The sequence below is a fragment of the Phascolarctos cinereus genome, unplaced genomic scaffold (genome assembly GCF_003287225.1).
Source record: "Phascolarctos cinereus isolate Bilbo 61053 unplaced genomic scaffold, phaCin_HiC Scaffold_4;HRSCAF=312, whole genome shotgun sequence".
NCBI classification, from domain to species: domain Eukaryota; kingdom Metazoa; phylum Chordata; class Mammalia; order Diprotodontia; family Phascolarctidae; genus Phascolarctos; species Phascolarctos cinereus.
In genome coordinates this window covers 211,479,776-211,492,191 of record NW_027555847.1, presented here as the reverse complement: position 1 = coordinate 211,492,191, position 12,416 = coordinate 211,479,776, and the positions used below count along the sequence as shown (strand labels likewise).

The 12,416-nt window shown below is 37.9% G+C and overlaps 1 long non-coding RNA gene across 1 annotated transcript; it reads left to right on the top strand.

Moving 5' to 3' along the window:
* The first annotated feature begins 2,931 nt into the window (after positions 1–2,931).
* Positions 2,932–9,027, top strand: LOC144456854 (uncharacterized). Its single transcript, XR_013486029.1, has 2 exons — positions 2,932–3,335; positions 7,163–9,027. It is a non-coding gene; the product is annotated as an uncharacterized LOC144456854 (long non-coding RNA).
* Positions 9,028–12,416: the final 3,389 nt, after the last annotated feature.

The window sequence follows — 12,416 nt, the reverse complement described above, 5'->3', positions numbered from 1 at the left end:
TTCAGGAGGACCTGAGTTCAAATCTGGCCTCAGACACATAACACTCACTAGCTGTGTGACCCTAGGCAAATCACTTAACCCCATTGCCTAACCAAAAAATAAACAAATAAATGAATAAAATAAAATAAAATAAATCAACACTGTAAATGAAAAGTGAAAAATTCCACAGGGTTTATCAGCAGGATAGTTCATCCATTTCTGAGAAAGCAGCATTTAATTCCATCAAAAAAATACAGGGGCAACTAGATGGCACAGTGGATAGGGCTCCAGCCTTGGAGTCAGGAGGACTTGAGTTCAAATCTGGCCTCACACACATAACACTCACTGGCTGTGTGACCCTGGGCAAGTCACTTAACCCCATTTCCTTAAAAAAAAAAAAAGTAAAATACAAGCAAAGCTTAGAGAGATGCAGGATTCTTGGCTCAGTAAGAAAGCAGATGAAATTCAGTTTTATACTGATAGTAACAATACAAAACAGTTTTATGATGCCCTGAAGGCTATATATAGGCCAAAGATCTGTGGTGCATCTCAACTCCTCAATGCTGATGGAGCCACACTGATTAGTGATGAGGACACATCCTAGAGAGATGGCCTGAACACATCCATAGTGTTCTCAACAGACCATCATCAGTCAATGCTGAAGCCATTAATCATTTACCTCAGGTTGAAGTCAGTCCCTCCCTAGCTGAAGTTAACTGAAAAAGAGGTTTTGAATGCCATTAGGCTCCTTTTGTATGGCAAAGCACCTGGTACTGATTCTGTTCCAGCTGAGATTTACAAGGTAGGGGGTCCATTACTCATACAAAAGCTGATTGAAATTTTCTGGGTTATATGACAAGAGGAAGTTGTCCCCCAGGAGTTCAAGGACACCTCCATGTCCATCTCTATAAAAGTAAAGGAAATAGATTGTCCTGTGACAATCACGGGGGGGAAGAGGGTTCTCTTTTAGTCATTGCTGCCAAGAGTCTTGCCAGAATCCTCCTTAATAAACTGATCCTTCACCTGGAATATGGTCATCTACCTGAGAACCAGTGTGGCTTCAGAAATGGCCAAGGAACAATCAATATGGTGTTTGCTGCCCAACAACTCCAGGAGAAATGCCAGGAGTAGACCAGAGGTCTGTACACAACATTTGTAGATCTAACCAAGGCCTTTGATACTGTCAGTTGTGAGGGCTTATGGAAAATTATATCAAAATTTGGTTGCCTGGAGAAGTTCATCAGCGTTGTTCATCAATTTCACAAGGACATGCTTGACTGGATTCTGTCTAATGGACAATGCTCTCGTGCTTTCCTGGTCATCAATGAAGTGAAACAAGGCTGTGTGCTTGCTCCGACACTTTTAGCATGATATTTTAAGCCATGTTGTCAAACACCTTCAATGAGGATGAACACAGCATCAAGGTCAGCTACTGCACTGATAGTAAATTATTTAACTGGAAAAGGCTACAAGTCAAGACCAAAGCAGAGAGAGTGCTGGTGTATGATTTTCTGTTTACAGATGATTGTGCACTCAGTGCAGTCTCTGAAACTGAGATGCAACAAAGTATGAATCAGTTCTCTACTGCTTTTGCTAATTTTGGCCTAAAAATTAACTCCAAGAAAACACGGGTGATTGCTCCATCAGCCACCACCACAGCATCCACATGTGGAACCATCGGTTACAGCAAATAGGGAAGTTTTGAATGCTGTGGCTAAGTTCACTTACCTTCATAGTGTACTTTCCAGGGATGTACACATTGATAATGAGGTTGACCCACACATTGCCACAGCTAGCTCCATGTTTGGGAGGCTCCAAAGGAAATAAGAGGTATTAGACTGACTAGTAAACTGAAGGTCTACAGAGCTGTTGTGCTGACCTCATTGTGCTGACCTCACTGACCTCATTGCCTGTGAAACCTGGACAGTATAGCAGCACCATGTCAGGAAACAATTGCTTCCATTTGAATTGTCTTAGGAAAATTATGAAGATCACCTCACAGGATAAGATACACAGACACATTCAAACTCTACTGCAGAGAGCACAACTCTGATGGGCTGGCCACATTGTTTGAATGCAAAATATACACTTGCCAAAAAGACTATTTTATGGAGAACTCACACAGGGCAAGTGCTCACAGGATGGTCAGAAAAAGTGATACAAGGACACTCTTATGAACTTTGGAATTGATTTTCTGACATGAGAGACACTGGCACAGGACCACTCAGCATAGCATCCCTCAGCTGCTCATGTTCCTCAATTTATTATCATAACAAATTCTTGAAGTTCAAAACTTTATTAGGTGTTACATGAATAACACAGTGCAGTAGAAAGAGCACTGGATTTGAAATAAAAAGATTTGGATCCAAATCCTGGCTCAACTACTTACTATCTGTATGTATGACAGAGTAAATCATTTCTTTAAACCCATTTCCTCATCCATTCAATCAAGGTGATGAACTTGATGAGTTCTATGATCCTTTCTGGGTCTAAATCTCTGATCCTATGAACAAACCTTATGTCAGTAAGAACGAAAAGCCAGATGAACTGTTTGTGAATAATGGAGAATGACTGAATTGTTATAAGTGGATAAATTTAAATTATCTGGATTTACTTGATTTTGTGATTGTCCTCCCAGACTTAATCTCTGATGATGCCACTTTCCTACCCAAAAGTTCAGATCTCTATTTGGAACTTATCCTAAGTGTTGGGGATCTGTAGAGGGCCATAGGCTGTTCATGAGGTCTCACTGATGGGTGGAGGCCCCTCTCAGGTGATTAATCTATGAGCAAAGGTCGCCTGGTTCAGTGCTCCATTCTATGCATCTCCAACTTCCCTAGTTACTCATTAGTCATTAACAGTGTATTTGTGATTGGTAGTAGGTAAGTGTTCATGCACTGTCTTTGAGCACAGCATGGATTATACGTCATTGTAACTTGAGAAAGAGTTCCTGTTATTTTACTGTATAAGTAAGTGCTTTGCTAAAAATAAACGGAGTTGCTGCCATCTTTTCTCCCGCTTCATCAATGCGTGCTCAGAGTGAAAGATCAAGCTGGTCTTGATTCTTCAGGTGATTGGGAAACCCTAGGTCCTAGGTAGGCTCTGTAGCCGAGTGAACTAGTTGTGCACAACAAACTGGCGCCCATTGTGGGGCTGCACTGCTGCTGTGAAGCTGCACTGAAGCTACACTGAAGCTGCACTGAAGATACGGAGAGTAAGACAGCTGCATGAAACAGTCGGGAAACATCTGGACCAAGAAGACAGGACACCCACATCAAGACACCAAGGTCTGTTGGAGCCAGGCAGCCTCCTTGTGAGAGGTCTCCGAATCGCATCCTATTGCAAGATATGGAGTGGTAAGAGAATTTCTTATCATGAGGCAAAATCTAGGTAAACTCTCAGATGGGAACAGAATATTAGAGTAATATATCAAGTGATCAAGGAACAGGGGTGCTTAGTAACTCCCAAGAAAATAAGAGAGTTTCTAGACATTATTGATATAACATCTCCTTGGCTTCCAAGGGAAGGGAGTTTAGATTTAGAACCATGGAAGATAGTGGGGGAACAACTGACAGAATTTTATAACACCAAAGGCCTGAAATCAGTTCCCCTGGGCACTTTCACTATGTATAATCTTATAAAAATGGGCTCGCAAGCTGACATACAGGGTGAGAAGAGAAAATTCCCTGCCTGTACTCAAACAACTTCTTCATTGTGCTCACCTAATGATAGTAGAGCAGGCTTTCCTGAGAGAGAGAACAGACCTAAGATTTATAGGTTATATCTTGACTTAGCTGAAGCTTCAAAACCCCCTCCACACTCTCCATACCCTGAGCTGTTAGACAGACTCAAGCAGCATTACGAGAGGTCACTATACAACTACAGATTGTTTTGCCTTTTATAAAAACCAAAACCTTAAGAAAAATTTTACCTGGTTTTAGAATACCATGAAAAGAGGAGATAAAATAAAATAAAAATAGTATTATTTCATTTGTGTAGGGAATTTCTGACAAGTTTCTCGCTTTTGGATTCTCCCTGTCATTTTGTTCTATGTTTGTCTGTGTCTGTGTGAATGATGGTCTGTGATTAATGTTTATAATTTATTTGATCTTTCACTGCCAGGCAGCCAAGGGCTGCAACTGGATTCTGAAATGCTGATAGTGACTTTCTCCCCTTCCGCCTCCCTAATACCAGCTGCATTCCCAGGAGCGGGTGGATGGGGGAGAGAATGGGAGAAAAAGTACTTCATTATATAGGTTATATAATTTGACAAAAGGCAAGAAAGTTTAAGCATACAGGAATAAGAAAAGTATGGATAGAAAGAATAATATAATCTGTTTGCATGAATAGCAGGAATAGATGATTTGAGAGTAAAAGATTTGGAAACTTTTAGAGAAAAAAATCTCTTTCTTTTTTGCATTCTAAGGCTCTGGCCAAAGCTTTGGGTATAAGATGGAAAGATTACATTGAAAAATATTCTCTTCCTTTCTCTTGAATTCCAACCCTGGCCAGGTTGGGGTGGGGGAGAAAGAGGGAAAAGATAAGGAGGACGAGTTTTCCTCTTAAGATCAAAAAGAAAAGTTTTTAAGTATTGGAACACAATCTAAAGATAATTTAATTCATTCATATTAGTAACATGCATGTTTCAAGTTTTAAAAATCTAGTCTCATTACAAATTGGTACACTTTTATGTGCTATGTCAAGCAATTTTTAATAATTTAGATGTTATTAAAATGTGAGCTAAAAGAAACTGAAAGCTAGTGATATAACTGTGTAAATTCAGATAAATTATTTTATCAAGTCTGGTTAATCTTGTTCTATGATGTTTTATAACTGTCATTTAGAAAATCAGGTATTTCTGTCTTTACTTATGATTAAAGAACAGCTTAGAGCTAAAACAATTTAACTATAACTCAGGAAAATTACCAAATTGTTAACTAAGTTATTTGAAGTTACTGTTTTGAAGTTAAGACCTAGAATTTTTAATTACTTCTGAGAGAAAAGGAGGGGCACAAAGCAATTCCCTTAATTTTGTAAGCTTGCCAAAAGCTCCTACCAGCTGTGTACCAAGATCGTCTGCTCTGAGAAAAGAATTTGTTTATGTTATTGAGTTCCTAAACAATTCATTTAGCTTACTGAGAAATTGCAACTTTATATAAATAATTTCTAATAATTGGCTTTCTCACCAAGACAAGTTTAAATGTGGGAAAGAAAGGATGTTAAGTAAAATTTCTTATGTAGGTGAGACCTAGTAAATCTTTATTGCTTATTGCATTACATTTTATGTGCTCATCCTAATGCTGAAGTGTTAGAAGAAATTTTACAAAAAATACAAGAATTGTTGCAAAGTCATGGGCTTCAAATAGCGCCAGGAAAGATTCAAAAACATCCACCAATCCAATATTTAGGCCATCAAATACTTTAAGAGAAAATAGTTTTACATCCACCAAGAATAGACCTACAAAAATTGAAAACACTTAATGATTTTCAGAAAATTATAGGAGATATACAGTGGCTTCGATCACAGGTTGGCATTCCAAATTATAAATTGATACCCTTGTATGATTGCCTTAAAGGTGATCCTCAATTAGATTCACCCCGGATACTGACCCCTGAGGCGAAGCAAACATTGTTGTATATTCAGGAACAAGTAGTTGGAGCACACACAAACAGAATTGATAGGTATGAAAGTATGGAGGCGTCTATATTTAACACCCCAAATTCTCCAACAGCAGTAATACATCAAAAACAAAGGCTTTTAGAATGGGTATATTTACCGTCTCAGCCAAAAAAACACTTGATAGGGGACTTAATACATAAAATTGATAACAGATGTTTAATATTATGTGGCACACATCCAGAAGTCATATACCTTCCATTTTCTCAACAAATAATTGAAATGGCAATACAAACAATGCCTAACTGGCAGGTGAATATCAATTTGAAACTTGTGTATGGAAAACCCCTTAAATATCATGTAGTCTTTGAGAATTGGCCTTGGATACAACCCACACATACATCTGGTGAATCCATATATGGAATTAATGTCTTTACTGATGCCACAAAGATGAATAAGGCATCTATCTGGTGCCCTAAAAGAAAGGAATTATGTGTGATCAAAACACCTTTTACCTCCACACAACAGAATGAATTACATGCTGTCTATTGTGCCTTTCACAAATATAAGGAGCCAATGAATATCATCACAGATAGTGAATATGTAAAAGGAATCCTAAAACACCTAGAGACTGCAATAATAAAAAATACTGGTAATAACATCTATCAGTTACTTAATGATATACAACATTATATACAGAATAGGACAGAAAAATTTTATGTTTTGCACGTTCGGTCCCATACTCTTGCTCCAGGACCAATTTTTGAAGGTAATGATTTTGTAGATAAATCTTTAACAATGAATGTGGAAATAGCAAGGAATAGTCATAATCAATTACATTTATCTGCTAGGTCTTTAAGAACTTTATATGGCATAACAAAATCACAAGCATGTGAAATTGTTAAGCGCTGTGCTACTTATGTGCCTTTTCAGCCCCCTTGTCATGTTGATGTACACAACACCAAGGGACTTACACCTAACGCCTTATGGAAAACGGATGTTACCCATTATTATCCCTTTGGAAGACAAAAGTATGTTCATGTTTCTATTCATACTTATTCAGGCTTTATTTTTGCTACTGCTCAAGCGGGTGAGGCTGTCCGCTATATTATTAATCATTTGCTTCATTGTTTTTCTTTCGCTGGCCCACCTTAAAGACTGATAATGGTCCTCCATATATTTCACAGGGTTTTAAAAAGTTTTGTACTGAGTTCTCTATTAGTCATACTACTGGCCTTCCTTATAATCCTCATGGTCAGGCCATAGTTGAATGCGCCAATCGTACATTAAAGATGGTACTCCAAAAACAAAAAGGGGGAGCTAAGGGATCCCCATGGCATCAATTAAACACTGCACTCTATACTATAAATTATTTAAAATTCAACCTCTCTCCTGCAATGAAATATCTGGCAGGAAATGACAACAGTACTAGTGACACCACTAAATCAAACAGATTCCTTTTTCCTAAACACAATATGAAAGTCATGTAGAGAGATGTTGATGGTGTCTGGCAGGGCCCAGGGCAAGTGCTAAGCTGAGGGCAAGGGTTTGTTCTTATTTCCACAGGTGATGGAGAACTCTGGGTTAGAACGAAGGATGTCCGCATTATCCATTCAGAAGGGACAAGGCAAGCAGAAGAGAAAACACAGGCCAGCCAGGAATCGAAGGAGTCGAAAGAATAAGAAGGTACTACACAAACTTGTAACCAAGCTGTGACTCTTGTCGTTATCGTCGGCAGTGGTACAGAGCACAGCAGCAGAGACAGGAGATACAACAGATGGACTTTTGTGATAAGACCACCATGGCCAAGACTGGCTACTTGGGGAGAGACAACACCTGAGGTTATTTTACAAGGGAATGCATCTGCAGGATTGGGGAAGGAATTTCAGTTTACAACTTGAAAGAATGATGAATTCGGGAGAATATAATGTTACTTGCAATAATTACAGTATATCTGAATGCATAGGACCCAAGATTAGAGAACAAATTATTTTCATCATTACACAACAAAAGTTTGCTTTGGTGCCTGTGAAAAGCAAAGATTGGCATGAGTCACGTTCTGATCATATTTTTGGAATAATAGACCAAAGAAATCAATTAGCAATTGTTAGGAAGAAGAGATGTATTTCATGTGTAGTATTAGGAATTGTATCACTTATAGATATTATAACTGCTTCTGTATCTTTATCTCAATCTATATCTATTGCAAGAAATGAAATGGTTCAAGCTGATTTTATGAATCAATTAGCTCACAACGTATCAAAGGGTTTTCAAGCACAAAAAAGGATAGATGAGGGATTTTACCACATACTTGAGGGAATGAAGGAAACTGTTATTGAAATAGGTGATGAATTGGATATTTTAGAATATAGAACACATTTGAAATGTGATTATAGGTATGAATTAATTTGCCTTACCAATGTTAAATACAATGACTCCCAATGGGAGTGGCAGAGAATACGTAGACATCTGAATGGGCTATTTGGGAATTCTACTGTTGCATTGGATATTGATGATTTATATAAAATTGCTGATGATATTGCGAGGGCAGCTGATGAAGATTTGATGCCAGATAAGACTGCCCAACATATACTTGATTGGCTAGATGAACTCCATAACCCTTTTGATAACCTTGGACATTGGCTTATGTCTTTATTATCTTCTTTATTGCCATTATGTTTGCTATTGCTGGCCATGCTGTGTTTTGGACTGTGTTTGCTCAGCTGCATTGCTAATTGGACAAAGGACCTTGGGACTGAGCTTCATATGCTCGTCTCCAACAAAAACAAAAAGGTGGAGTTGTTGGGGATCTGTAAGGATGTAGAGGGCCACAGGCTGTTCATGAGGTCTCACTGATGGGTGGAGGCCCCTCTCAGGTGATTGATCTATGAGCAAAAGTCACCTGGTTCAGTGCTCCATTCTATGCATCTCTAACTTCCCTAGTTACGCATTAGTCATTAACAGTGTGTTTGTGATTGGTAGTAGGTAAGTGCATGGACTGTGCATGCACTGTCCTTGAGCACAGCATGGGTTATACGTCATTGTAACTTGAGAAAGAGTTCCTGTTATTTTACTGTATAAGTAAGTGCTTTGCTAAAAATAAACGGAGTTGCTGCCATCTTTTCTCCCGCTTCATCAATGCGTGCTCAGAGTGAAAGATCAAGCTGGTCTTGATTCTTCAGGTGATTGGGAAACCCTAGGTCCTAGGTAGGCTCTGTAGCCGAGTGAACTAGTTGTGCACAACACCTAAGTATCATTACTTCAGTAATCAAACAACTTGAAGTCTTGGTAGAATCATCTTCTAAGATTTTTGGTTCAGACTGGGAAGAAAATGTAAGTAAACTAACCTTTATCTTGGGGTTTTGATTCAGAAAACTGACGAATAAAATAATGAATGAAAATGCACTTATTAAATGTTTACTATATAACAAGCACTGTGTTAAAGACTGATGATATAAATACAAAAGCAAAAACAGTGTCTACCCTCAAGCTTACATTCTAATAGGGAAACAACACACATGTGGAGTGATGACCAGGGAAAAGCACTCTGGTCCAGAAAATTACAGGAATGGTGAGTGATGTGATAATGGAGTAGATAGACACATTCCATTCAGGAATAGTGGCAGAGCTGATATGATTGTGGTGCATGATTCCAGAACTGGAGGTAGGGAAAGAGTAAATGGGTTGGATGAACAAGCTGTTTTCTAAAAAGTTGTGGAGAAGGTAGTTGGAAAGGAGAAAATGAAAACTAAGAAAGATATGCCTTATAAATGTTATTCTGGCTTTTCAAAACAGAAGGAATTATAAAATAGTTTCACTGAGAAATGAAGTACTAAAACTTTTTCTTTTTGGCAAGATGATTTTTCATTGTGTCATCAAAAACTTTCAACTAACATTTTATGACCTCTGATTTATATAAGTTCTGAGAAATAAACTGTGTTTGAATCTTAATACACTATTTTGTGTCAGATATATATGATACTAAAAAGAAAAAGGTATTTTTGGCAAGCTCAGTTTACATCCTGCTTTGAAAAAAAAATCTGTCTGGAATGACCCTCTGGAATCAGAAGACCAGATTAAAATTCCACCTCAGATGTTTACTATCTACCACATTAAACACTCTGAGATCCTTTGAGTTCTAGATCTATGATTTTTCCACTGATCCCTACCCAAAAGACAGAGAAGTAGATCACAAGATTATAAATTCAGCTGTAAGTGACTTAAGAAGTCATTTAATTCAACCCCCTCATTTTACAATTGAGGAAACTAAAGGTCAGAAAGGTTGTAACTTGACTAAGGCCAGACAGATAAGTGGCAGGACCAGGATTTGAAGTCAGTTCCTTTTATCCCTGTACTACTCTTCATCTTTGGACTAGATGAACTTATAATAGTCTTTCCTGCCTCGTGACTTTTATGGTCTTACATTATGCCCTAAAAGGCAAGTACACTTGGCTTCTTAAGAATCAAAGTAGAAGGTACTTCCTGAAATAGAATAAAGCCCTATAGGGAAAAATTATCTGACTCATCTGGACCTTGGAACAAATGGAATTTATATCTGAGTGTTATGTGTAGTTTCACCTACAAATAATAACATCTAAAAGAAGAGATGATTTCTAACAATCACATACTTAGAGGTCAATTGCCTATCAAATAGGTACAAGTGGTACCTTGCTTATCAAGTAGGTACAAGCTCTTTAGCCAGTATTCAAGGCCCTCATCCTTATGGTCCCATTTACCCCACTTCTTCTCTCTTATTGACTAGAATCTTTTTTTTAAGGAGTCTGAACATTAGTAAACTATTGGCTAGATTATAAGAATCCCAGCATCTTTTTTTTATGTTTTTTTTCCATATGCTTTTGAGTTGAAAATTTTTTTCCCTTTTCCTCCACCCCACCCTCCCCAAGAAGGCACACAATCTGACATAGGCTTTACATTTACATACCCATTAAACATATTTTCACATTAGTGAAGTTGTAAGTAAAAATTAAAACCAATAGGAGGAACCATTAGAAAGATGAAACAAAACTCAACAGAAGGTAAAAATAAGTGATAGTGATTTGACTTCCATAGTTCTTTCTCTGGATGTGGACAGCATTTTCCACCCTGAGGCCTCTGGAGATGTCTTAGATCCTCATAATGCTGAGAAGGGTTCAGTTTAACATTCTTAGTCATTGCATAATGTGGCTGTTATTGTGTACAAAGTCCTCTTGGTTCTGCTCACTTCACTCAGCATCAGACCATATAAGTCTTTCCAGATTTTTCTAAAGTCTGCCTGCTCATCATTTCTTATAGCATAATAATAGTATTCCACAACTTCTTCAGCTATTCCCCAATTGATGGGCATCCTCTCAATTTCCAATTCTTTGCCACCACAAAAAGAGCTGCTATGAATATTTTTGTACATGTGGGTCCTTTTTCCATTTGTTTGATCTCTTTGGGATATAGCCCTAGAAGTGCTATTGCTGGATCAAAGGGTATGCACATTTTTGTAGCCCTTTCGGCATAGTTCCAAATCGTTCTCCAAAATGGTTGGATCGTTTCGCAACTCCACCAACAATGTATGAGCTTTCCAATTTTCCCACATCCTCTCCAACATTTATCATTTTCCTGTTTTGTCATGTTGGCCCATCTAATAGGTGTGATGTATTGACTAGAATCTTAATAGCTATGACAGAATTTAAAGGCTATCTAGTACTGCCTCCTTATTTTATTTTTGTTGGTTTGGGGTTTTTTTTTGTTGTTGGGGTTTTTGTTTGGTTTTTTTGGTGAGGCAATCAGGGTTAAGTGACTTGCCCAGGGTCACACAGCTACTAAGTGTCAAGTGTCTGAGGTCACATTTGAACTCAGGTCCTCCTGACTCCAAGGCCAGTGCTCTATTCACTGCTCCACCTGGCTGCTCCCTCCTTGTTTTACAAATGAAGAAACTTAGATCTACAAGTATAGTATAATCCAGTCAAACCAGCCTACCTACCATTCACCAAATCTACCCTGTACTTCCTGTCTCAGAACATTTGCTTATGCTCCTTCCTATCAGAATTTTATCACAGATATTTGATGCAAAAATTTTTTGAAGGGCTTGGAATGCCTTTCCCTCATCCTGCACCTACTGAAATCCTCTCCATACTCTAAGGCCCAGCTCAAATATCTCATATTTTTATACTTCCCTTGATCCTTAATCTCTCCCCAAACCATCGATTTTTCCTTACTGTGTCTACCATTTTCTATTTTGCGATACTTAGTCTATACTGCTTTGTTTTATGGTTATTTGTGTCCATGTCTCATCTCCCCTACGAGATCATTATCTTCCTGAAGGAAGAGATCCCCTCTTAACTTTGTAGCCCTCACATTAGCTAACACAGATCTTTAAAATAATAGCACACCAACAACAAAATGCATAAAACATTTGAGAGTCAATTTGCTAAGACATACTTGAAACATAGAAATACCATTACAAAACAGTTTTTAAGGAAATAAAGACTGAATTAAATAATTTGAATGGTATTCATTGATTATAGTTGGGTACCAATGAAATTTATGATACTACCTAAATTAATTTAGAGAGTTAGTGCTATGCTAATCAAACTATTGACAGTGACCGGACTGTGTCCAGTCACATAAGCCAGAGATTTTACTTGCTGATAAGAGAAGAGAGAATCAGATTGCTTTGAGCACTGTTCAACTGTGCAAAATAGATACACATATATAAGTTTCTGAGTGAGTGCTATCTAATCAACAAGGAAAATATACATAACTAATACATTGGGGGTGGGGATGGGGCTTCCCCTGGAATAGTGAAGAGAAATAGTTACAGGTACATTTT